We start from the raw sequence: 10,695 nt of genomic DNA on the forward strand, positions 1-10,695 counted from the left end.
TGGACTCGAAAAGTGTTTAAAAGTGTTCATTGGACCAAGTATCCCATGAATGTTTAAAGACTCAGTCTGTAGTTGTTCATTTGGTTCACATACCCGACATATTATTGTTAAGCATGGCTTGAATTTAGGCAAACCAAAATGAAAATATCCAGATATAAAAATATATATGATTCTGATATCAATTAACCACATTAATCCGATCAGTGACATACTAAAACAAGAGTTGGAACAACTCAGTACTTGAGATGCAAATGTCAAAGTCAAATGTATAAAATTTTATTAATTGATAGAAATAAACAGGCAGAAAGAGCATTTACATGCATGTAGGCTCCAAAAAAATATTACGCCTAAGATGACATGATAAATTTGATGCTTTTGAAAATATTGAGACTTGAATATCTCTCAGGTGTGCTTATATCTTAAAATTCGATGCAGTTTCATGAACTATAAATTTTTACCAACTTTTTTTGGTTCATAATACTGCATGCAGGCACTGTTTAGAGTTACGCTCTAACTCAGTTAGCAATTGGCTTAAATTAAAACCAATATAGGGTAGTTCACAGAGATGAAATAGGAAATCAAATTAAGCCGTTATTAGATTGAAGTAGGCCTTTTTCATGCCTAGCTAGTCTTTACAAAACCGTCAAGATCAATGGTCAGTAAATCATGGCATGGGCCATAACCTACATTTCTCATAATATTCACCTCATGACATGCAAAAAATGGTTTTCTCTTTCACCACTTAATTAGCGAATAGGGATAAAGGACACAGTCATCATTCTTAATTCGCACCGACTCTATCCCTAGCTAATCACCATTTCCCTTTTCTCTTATGGTAATGGGGACTGCATACCAATGGCGGAGGGAAGAAGGGGCAGCCCAAGTTATGATTTTTGTATGGGATAAAGATAAAAAGGACAAGTTCAGTGAGCAGGTCTGTACGAAGGAAAGAACAATTAATGTATACATAATTCAACAATGCTTGAAGCTAGGAACATGACCACACACAGAAAAGAGAAACTTTACATATATCTGGAGAAAGAGAAACTTTACATATACATGGAAAAAGAGAAACTTGCCAAACTATATTATTTCTTTTGACACAAGCCTAAACGCTATTATTTTGCCAAAATGTAGTTCTAGAAAGAAGATGCAAAAGATGCGCGTGTGGGGTAAATTCTAATGAAATGAGAGGGAGGATTCTCGGTAATGTCTGATGCTCATAGTCATATTGGTTGTAATGTTGAAATCAAGATCCCAGAGTTGGAAAACGCCGTTGACAAAATCATAATATCCACCCTTCAGAGCCAACTTATCGTTCACCACGACCTCTCTAACAAACGGGTATATCAGTAAGTTCGCTAGTGACACATTCACAGCATCCTCCAAGTCGGTGCACTGCACTTGTGATCTGCTTGTTCTATAAGAGTACTGTGGAAACTACTGCACTAACCTATCCAATATTGGGCCTTTTTCTTTTTCTTTTTCTTTTCCTTTTAATTAGTTTTTGTTTCTTATTATCTTTTCTTTGCTAGATATTTTTTAAGGGTGTTTCAGTCACATCATCAAAAGATAAATCTGAAAAAATTAAAAGTAAAATTTGAGTATTCTTGAATTTATTTTCTTGCAAATTGATAATTGAAGGTTTTCAGTTGACCTCCACGGCCAAACACAATAATCTCTCCCTCTAGTCTTATAAATCCATTACAAATCATAAGCTTGAAAGCCCAAACCTTGTAAAAGACTTTTATTCTTTTTCAGAGAGACTCATAATTAGATCATTAACCAAACCTAGACTAGACCTTCTTAACTTCATCACACACTAGGACCAAGTCCTCAGGATTAAGAAAGAGCTATCAAGGCCATCAACGCCTTGGCTTCTCTGTGCAAAGATAAGGTCTGGGGATGTAGGGTGTCTTTTTGTGTTTTAAGAAATGTAGGTAAATTACGTATGGAAATAATAATTCTTTTAATATTTATTTATGTTTATAAAAATATTTGTATGATATGACGAAATAATCTTCAAAATGTATAATATTTACAAAATTTTATCGGTGGAGTTAACTGTAATACTAAAGTGATAGCTAGTCTCGAACTTGAGTGACTAAACTGATATTTTTAAAATGTTGAACGAAGCGAAGTTAAGTGACTAAAGTTGTTTTTTTTCCTTTACTAGCTAAGAGCATCTCCAACAGTAGAAATTGTTTTTTAGTTAAATTTAGCTAAAGTTGTGAAATATATATATTGATTTAGAGCATCTTTAGCAGACTCTCTATTTTGACTCCTTAGCTATTTTGGAGAGCATGTTTAGCTTTTTATCTATTTTAGCAGCTGCACCAGACTCCTAAGTGGCTCTCTATTATAACTTTTAGCTATCTCGCTCCTAAATATAGAGAGCGGGATGAGGCTCTCTATAATTTAAAACATTCCTTTTAAGTTATTTTATATAATTTATAAATACATTTAAACTATTTAATCTTCATTTAAAAAATAATATAAATTCAAAACTAGCTAAAATAGAGAGCATTGATGCAGACGTAATTCTAAAGTGGCTAGCTAAAATAACTTTTTAGCTACTTTAGCTAAAATTTGACTCAAAAATGGCTAGCATTGCTAAAGATGCTCTTAGTAATGTTGCTCTAGCAATAGTAGCTATTTGTAAATCATAAATATATTTTATCAAATAGTAAACTGACATGTGGACAAAAAAAGAAAGAGAAATATAACTTTTGCTTTAGCTATGTAGGATACTCTAGCTAAATATAGCTAACATTTTAGCTATAGTTAAATTTAACTATACCTATAGCTAGTCTGTTGGAGTTTAATTTTGCATTAAAAATAGTTATATATAGCTAAAAATTGAATTTAGCTACTCTGTTGGAGATGCCCTAAGCTAAGAGAGGTTCCATGGTATATATCCTCCAATTATTTGCATCAGCAATTCAGCATTATATCTAATATAGCTTCTGTAATTTAAGCAATTATCACGGGAGATTGAAGAAAAAGAATAGAAGATACTCAAGATCGGAGGAATAAAAAGTTTTTTGGGTTTGAGATTGAAACAATGGAGTTGGTGACTAAGTGGCAGAATCCTCCATCTGAGAGGTTGAAGATCAATATTGATGGGGATTTTAAGGAGGAGAATGGATGCGGGGGAATTGGTGTAGTGGTCAAAGATGATATTGGTAGGAGTCTCGCAGCTATTATAGACCTTTTGTACACGCATACTCGACTTTTAATATTAAAGCGGAGGCGTGTAGAGTTGGTCTTCTTCTTAGTATCCACCAAGATTGGGTTGAAATTGATATTGAAAGTGACTTTGCTCTTCTGATTACTGCACTTCAAAGTAAGGATAAAAATTTCTCGGAGATAAGTCGGGTTTTAGAGGATTTTAAAGAGTATATCATTGTTTTTTAATCAATTAGAATTCAACATATTTACCATGAAACTAATGATGTTGTAGATAGGCTTGCTCACCTAGATAGCGATCTTTTGTCATCGACGATGTTTGGTTAGATGAAAATTCTGCTATTATCCAACATGTTTTCTAAAATAATCCTTCTAATGTAGCTTGGGTTCAGGCTTTATATCCTCCACGATGCAAATTTCTACTATTAATATAATAAATGAAACCGGGCTCCAAACCCTTTCCAGAAAAAAAAAAAAAAAAAAAAAAAAACGAAAAAAGAAGAAGAAAGGGCTTAGAGAATCACAGAGAGAATTAATCTTGACGTATCTATATATTTATAAGACTAAAAAGGACATTGTCATTAAGTTCAATACGACACGCGGCAACTTGTCATTAACTTAAATGAAAAGTAATGGGTAATCTTTTAACTTGATTTCCATGTTCACTATTCATTGTGTATCTAAATGATTAAGGTGGGAAATCTGAAATAACTTGGTTGTCAACTTCTGCATAAATAATATACATTAGCTTTCTACATTCCTAGTTAAACTATATATAACCTGATCCCTGCACTCACACTATCATCAGAAATCAGAAACTCATTTCATAGAGAGATACAGTCGTGAGAAGGGCAAAAGATCAGTGTTTGAGATCAGTTGCCTTTTCATGTTTGTTGATCTTCCTTAAAGATATATCGAAGATTCCAACACGTACCAGAGTACTAAGATTTGCTAGTTCCTTTGCAAGAATGCAAAGCACTGTTTCAGTGATTTTAGAGACCCACTAGGTGTAAAGCAGCGAGCTTTGATACTTCTTCATCACTAAGCCACGTGCCTACTTCAACAGGTTTGCTTCTTTAAATCCCAGCTTGCCACTATCTGTTTTTGTTCTGAATCTACTTCTCTGATCCGAAAGATTGTGTTTTTACTGCTATGTTCTAATGGTTGGGTTTTCTTCCAGTCTTTATGAGTTTATCTGAACCGGTTCTGCCATTGTACTCACCAAAAGTGTGTGTTATATATGCAGGCGTCATTGCTTGAGTTCAGTTCTAGACTTCTAGATTGGTTCAGAACTAATCTGACTGAGAAAAGCTTTGGAATTTAGACTCAACTTTCATGGAGATCTCTCTGGAAATTGTCAATGTTGGGTTTTTCGTAGTGTTATTGACGTGGGTTTTCCTAGATACACTGAGAAGAAGAGATGGTGTACTGAAAATGAGACATATTTGAGAGACAGAGCAAGCAGAGGATGTAAAGGTTTTGCTTTGTTTTTCTCCCCCACTAAGGTTCATCCCTCTCTCCCCCACTATAGTCAAATCTCCATCTTCCCACATTTTGACATCCTGGTCCAAAGCACAAGCCTCCAAAACATTCTCATAATAACCCTCAATCATCTCCTTGCCAAACAACACATTCTCCCTTACAGTTCCAGTTTGAATCCAAGAACTTTGTGGAACATAAGCTTTTGTCCCATAAACCTTTGCTCCTACCCCAGAAATTTTGGGAATCTCCCCAAGTATACCACTTAGTAAGCTTGACTTGCCCGAACCAACAGAACCACAATTTGCTACCTTGTATCCTTTCATTATCTCTATCTTCTCCACAATTTTGATTGTAGGCTTCTTTAACTTCTGATCGCTTGTTTTCCTTGCATATTCTCCAGTCTCAATTACAATCATGACGTTGGATTCTTTTGAAGTATGACCAGGAATTAGCTTCAATTGATCTTCTTTGATGAATTCTTTGATACGATCAACTGATACCTTTGTTTGAGCAAGCAATCATGGAAATGAGAGGAGTTGGCTGAAGAGATACCTCTATACATGCTGAGGAGTTGGCTGATACCTTTCTTGCCATCTATATTTCTGATACTTCCTGAACCGAGTCTTAAGCCACTTAGGAAGTGAATGAAAGTCCATCCACAATTCAATCTCTTGCCCGTTCGATTTCATTTCCTTCACTCTTTCAGCTTTCGAATTCAAGTACGTCTGTTCCAGAAGCAACAAATTGATCATATTACAACAAATTAAGTTCGTGAAATAAACACACATAGTTTGCTCAAATTAAATAAATGTTAACACATTGTGCAAGTTCTGAATGATAATTTCCTCATTCAATTACAACTCTAACCTGTATATTTCCAATAAATAATGCAAACAGTACCAAGCCAGAAATTGAAACGACAATTGAAAAGTAGATCTCCCACACATAGGTATTTGTTTTGAGACTTTGACCAAAGGAGCTGCAATGCATGCAAATATAATGAAGTTAAAAAAATATATATTCAAATGCTTTTTTTTTTTTTGCTCGGTAATAGGTCAGCCCTTTCATTAATATTCAGCAAGCAGTACAAAAACGAAACACCCCTATGGGGTCGACAGAAAGAATCGTTCCTTAGAACCTCCTGAAATCCTATTCTAGAAGAATAAAACCCCAACAAATCCCGAGTACACCCACCTTTTAGGAAGTCCACGCACCTTTATTCTTACAAAAACCAAGAAACCTCGAAGCAGACATAAAATGGTTTCAACTAAGGCTCCGATTTTTGCGACCCCTAACAAAATTAAATTAAACTAGTCCTAGAAGGTGACACAGCACCTTCCATTCCGCCCTCCAGAACAGGGAGTTCCTTCACAACCTCCTCTTCCCCTATCTGCATAGTCCCCAGCTCTTCCACAGTGGTAGGATCCAATGTTTCACGTGATGAATCAAAATTCAAAATTTTCCCTCTACGCTTATACTTACGTATCTTCTTCACTTCTTGTTCATCTGCATTCTTAATCTTATTTTTGCTTCCCTTAGGACGTCCACCTTTCTTCTTCTTTGGTGAGACCAGAAGCTTGCCATTCTTATGTTGGACAATCAAAGGGACACTCTCCCCAACCTCCAGCTTCGACTCTGGGAAAGTTAAGTACTTCTTTCTAAGACGATCCACAGACAATGCAGCCTTTCTCTTTCTCCCTGCCGGGACCAACTGCATGGAGGAAAACTCCATTCTTGAACCCTCATTACCTGTCGCAGATAACCTAGGGAACAAGGTCGCGGACTGCGAGTCGATCTCCTGCGGAGCAACCAGCATTGGAACTCTCAGCTTCAAGTTCCCCATGGTGTGGATCACTGGTTCTAAAACCCTGGGTATTCCAGACAATATGGAAGGCATGAACTCGACAGATTTCGACATTACATGGTCGCCCTTCTCACCAGCTACCACCACGGCACCTTGTCCAACAGACCCCGACCCAACTTCCAGATCGACGTTGCTCAACCTCAGAGACTTGTCCCTCATGAAAGAACCAGTCTCTAGCCCCGATGTCAACGATAACCCGGCCATGGCTCCTGCCGTCGGCCCAGCTTGAATGTCCTCCTTCTCACGGATTAAGAGCTTGTCGCAACCAGTTGCATCATGAACAAAAACCCCACAGTCCCGACAAAAACCCTTAACCTTCTCGAAGATAAAAGTTAACTCCGGTTTCACCACCGGTGAGAACTCAAACACCTTCCAAACCCGGATCCGGCGCCGAACGTCAAAAACCACCTTGATGCGCTGTTCTTCTTCTTTCCTCTTCAAAGCATTTTGATCCACTCGAATCATCATCCCCAAAGAGGCACCCACCATGGCCAGCGCTGTCTTGTTCCTCAGAGCAAAAGGAAGCCCCTTCACAGCCACCCAGGCCTCCAAAAGATTTAGAGGCACCTCCTCCACAGGACTGAGGCCATCATATTCTCCCACCACTAGCATAGTATTCCGATAAAACCAGGGACCTCCATGCAAGATCCGGTTGCGCACACCTTCATTCTCAAATTGGAACACAAATCGCTCCCCTGCGTCCTGAATGGTCAGTCCTGATCTGATGTTCCAGATCATGGAAATAGTACCCTTGAAGCCGGGCAGCCTTGCTTTCGACGCCAACAAACGGCCCACCATGCACCAGTTCCCATCCTGAAACGCTGCAGCCCCTTTAGCCCCCAACACCACAAGGCTCGAGTCCATCTGTAGCCCTACTTCCTCAGTCTCAAAACGGATGTCAGCCATCGAAGAAGATAAGATCGAAAGGAGAGAAGTGAGTTTTGGAATTTTTATCAGTGAAGAAGCCTACACTGAAAAACCCTAGCAGAGACGGCTAGGTCCAATGCATGAGAAATATATATTCAAATGCTGAATAGATATCTTCTTTTTTTTTTAAAAAAAATAGATATCTTCTATCTATTTGTAATTAGTAAAAAGATCGATTAACAGGTGCAAAAAGTAAATAACCTTATGTTTTGCAGTCCCCACCATAAGCAGAGAGAAATCTTTTGTAGAAAATTATCTGAATAGACGACACCCGATTCGAGAGCATGAAGGGATATTCCATAATCAAAGGCTGTGTTATTGGTCTTTGGAGAGCAAGAGTAGTCATTGATCAGTTGGAGTGGGTTTAGAGCATCTTTAGCAGACTCTCTATTTTGACTCCTTAGCTATTTTGGAGAGCATGTTTAGCTTTTTATCTATTTTAGCAGCTGCACCAGACTCCTAAGTGGCTCTCTATTATAACTTTTAGCTATCTCGATCCTAAATATAGAGAGCGGGATGAGGCTCTCTATAATTTAAAACATTCCTTTTAAGTTATTTTATGTAATTTATAAATACATTTAAACTATTTAATCTTCATTTAAAAAATAATATAAATTCAAAACTAGTTAAAATAGAGAGCATTGATGCAGACGTAATTCTAAAGTGGCTAGCTAAAATAACTTTTTAGCTACTTTAGCTAAAATTTGACTCAAAAATGGCTAGCATTGCTAAAGATGCTCTAAGTACCATGGTGTCATCGCAATACAAAGAACAAGCAACACCTTGATTTTTACATACTTCTACCCAACAAATTGTTTTCCTTTCTATGGAAAATAAATACCAAAAAGCTCCAAGCACCTACAAGACAAATGTACGTATTCGCAAATTTCACTTATTCGTTATAATTGAAGTCATTATTAGATAAAATCTAATTTTCATTCTGCCTAAATTTAATATAATAATACAACAATCACAAGCCCATACCTTTTCAGAAGCATAACAATCTGGAAACAAGTCTATGCATTCAGTCAATGATACAATCATACAAAGCAAGTCTATGCATTCAGTCAATGATCTTGGCAAGGAGTCAATTGAAATCTGAGCAGCGAATTTGAAGAACACCAAACAACATATATGCATTCAGTCAATGATACAAAGCAATTCCGAATGAGTTGTAAATCACCTTAATACAACAGTTCATTTCAGCCTCGGTCTTTTCAACTCCCTGATTCAAATACGCATCACGTTTGGTCTTATGATGATCACTAATCTTCAGATGAATGGGTTCTAAGATTTAGTATTTCCTGCAACAAATTGAGATGGCTCATGTTAACCACTCTAGGCTATCAGTCTATCACTATCCTATCCTTAATTGTAACAATCAACAATCTTATATTCACAAAGCAAAGCCTAAACATTCAGAGTGTGAAAATCAATTGGAATCATACCTTCAAATCTCCAAACATTCCTGCGAATCGAACTCCAAGTCTCCAACACTAGAACTCCAAGTGCGAAAGTAGTCTCCGTTAAAGCCAAATCATTCAGAAAACTCATGGGTTCGAAGAGATTTGTATGATCTTGCTGCCTTCTGGAAGTTCGGGTACTGAAATGGAGAGCCCAGCTCTTGTCTGCTGCAAGTCGCGACCTAGGAGGGGCTTTAAACCTCAAACAACCTAAAACAAAGTCGTTTAAAACACAGGAACTGTCTTGTCTGCTTTGGCTACTTTTAGAATTCTTCAAGAGCCCATCTACAACCTCCCAGAGCTCATTTCCATGATTGCTCAAACAAAGGTATCAGTTGATCGTATCAAAGAGTTCATCAAAGAAGATCAATTGAAGCTAATTCCTGGTCATACTTCAAAAGAATCCAACGTCATGATTGTAATTGAGACAGGAGATTGTGGAGAAGATAGAGATAATGAAAGGATACAAGGTAGCAATTTGCGGTTCTGTTGGTTTGGGCAAGTCAAGCTTACTGAGTGGTATACTTGGGGAGATTCCCAAAATTTCTGGGGTAGGAGCAAAGGTTTATGGGACAAAAGCTTATGTTCCACAAAGTTCTTGGATTCAAACTGCAACTGTAATGGAGAATGTGTTGTTTGGCAAGGAGATGATTGAGGGTTATTATGAGAATGTTTTGGAGGCTTGTGCTTTGGACCAGGATGTCAAAATGTGGGAAGATGTAGATTTGACTATAGTGGGGGAGAGGGGATGAACCTAAGTGGGGGAGAAAAACAAAGCAAAACCTTTACATCCTCTGCTTGCTCTGTCTCTCAAATATGTCTCATTTTCAGTACACCATCTCTTCTTCTTCTCAGTGTATCTAGGAAAACCCACGTCAATAACACTACGAAAAACCCAACATTGACAATTCCAGAGAGATCTCCATGAAAGTTGAGTCTAAATTCCAAAGCTTTTCTCAGTTAGATTAGTTCTGAACCAATCTAGAAGTCTAGAACTGAACTCAAGCAATGACGCCTGCATATATAACACACACTTTTGGTAAGTACAATGGCAGAACCGGTTCAGATAAACTCATAAAGATTGGAAGAAAACCCAACCATTAGAACATAGCAGTAAAAACACAATCTTTCGGATCAGAGAAGTAGATTCAGAACAAAAACAGATAGTGGCAAGCTGGGATTTAAAGAAGAAAACCTGTTGAAGTAGGCACGTGGCTTAGTGATGAAGAAGTATCAAAGCTCGCTGCTTTACACCTAGTGGGTCTCTGAAATCACTGAAACAGTGCTTTGCATTCTTGCAAAGGAACTAGCAAAGCTTAGTACTCTGGTACGTGTTGGAATCTTTGATATATCTTTTAAGGAAGATCAACAAACATGAATAGGCAAAAGATCAGTGTCCTGATCTCAAACACTGATCTTTTGCCCTTCTCACGACTGTATCTCTCTATGAAATGAATTTCTGATGATAGTGTGAGTGCAGGTAACATGCATCCATTGTACTCTATAAAAATTGAAATCTAAAAATCAAATGAAAACAAAAATAATAATGATTTCATGGAGAAAACTACAAAGAGAGAGACCCATTGTCCTCTATACGAATATAATATCTAAAAACCAAATGAAAACAAAGATAATAAAGATTTCATGAAAAAAACTACAGAGAGGGAGGGAGAGAGCGAAAGAGAGACTCAATGTCTTCAATGGAAGCTCTTATGATATTTCCTGAAAAATCAAAAATAGAATTTCATGATTCACCCTTTAGGCAATTCG

At 37.3% G+C, this 10,695-nt stretch overlaps 1 long non-coding RNA gene and 1 other non-coding gene across 2 annotated transcripts; both read right to left on the minus strand.

Moving 5' to 3' along the window:
- Positions 1-3,958: 3,958 nt before the first annotated feature.
- Positions 3,959-7,824, minus strand: LOC112199600. The gene is made up of 3 exons (XR_005809349.1): positions 7,664-7,824; positions 5,539-5,650; positions 3,959-5,396 (listed from the first exon to the last, which is right to left on the minus strand). It is a non-coding gene; the product is annotated as an uncharacterized LOC112199600 (transcript).
- Positions 7,825-8,197: 373 nt separating this feature from the next.
- On the minus strand, positions 8,198-10,275 carry LOC112198398. Its single transcript, XR_002935966.2, has 4 exons — positions 10,121-10,275; positions 8,911-9,940; positions 8,646-8,766; positions 8,198-8,320 (listed from the first exon to the last, which is right to left on the minus strand). It is a non-coding gene; the product is annotated as an uncharacterized LOC112198398 (long non-coding RNA).
- Positions 10,276-10,695: the final 420 nt, after the last annotated feature.

Source organism: Rosa chinensis, chromosome 4, assembly GCF_002994745.2.
Source record: "Rosa chinensis cultivar Old Blush chromosome 4, RchiOBHm-V2, whole genome shotgun sequence".
NCBI lineage: Eukaryota > Viridiplantae > Streptophyta > Magnoliopsida > Rosales > Rosaceae > Rosa > Rosa chinensis.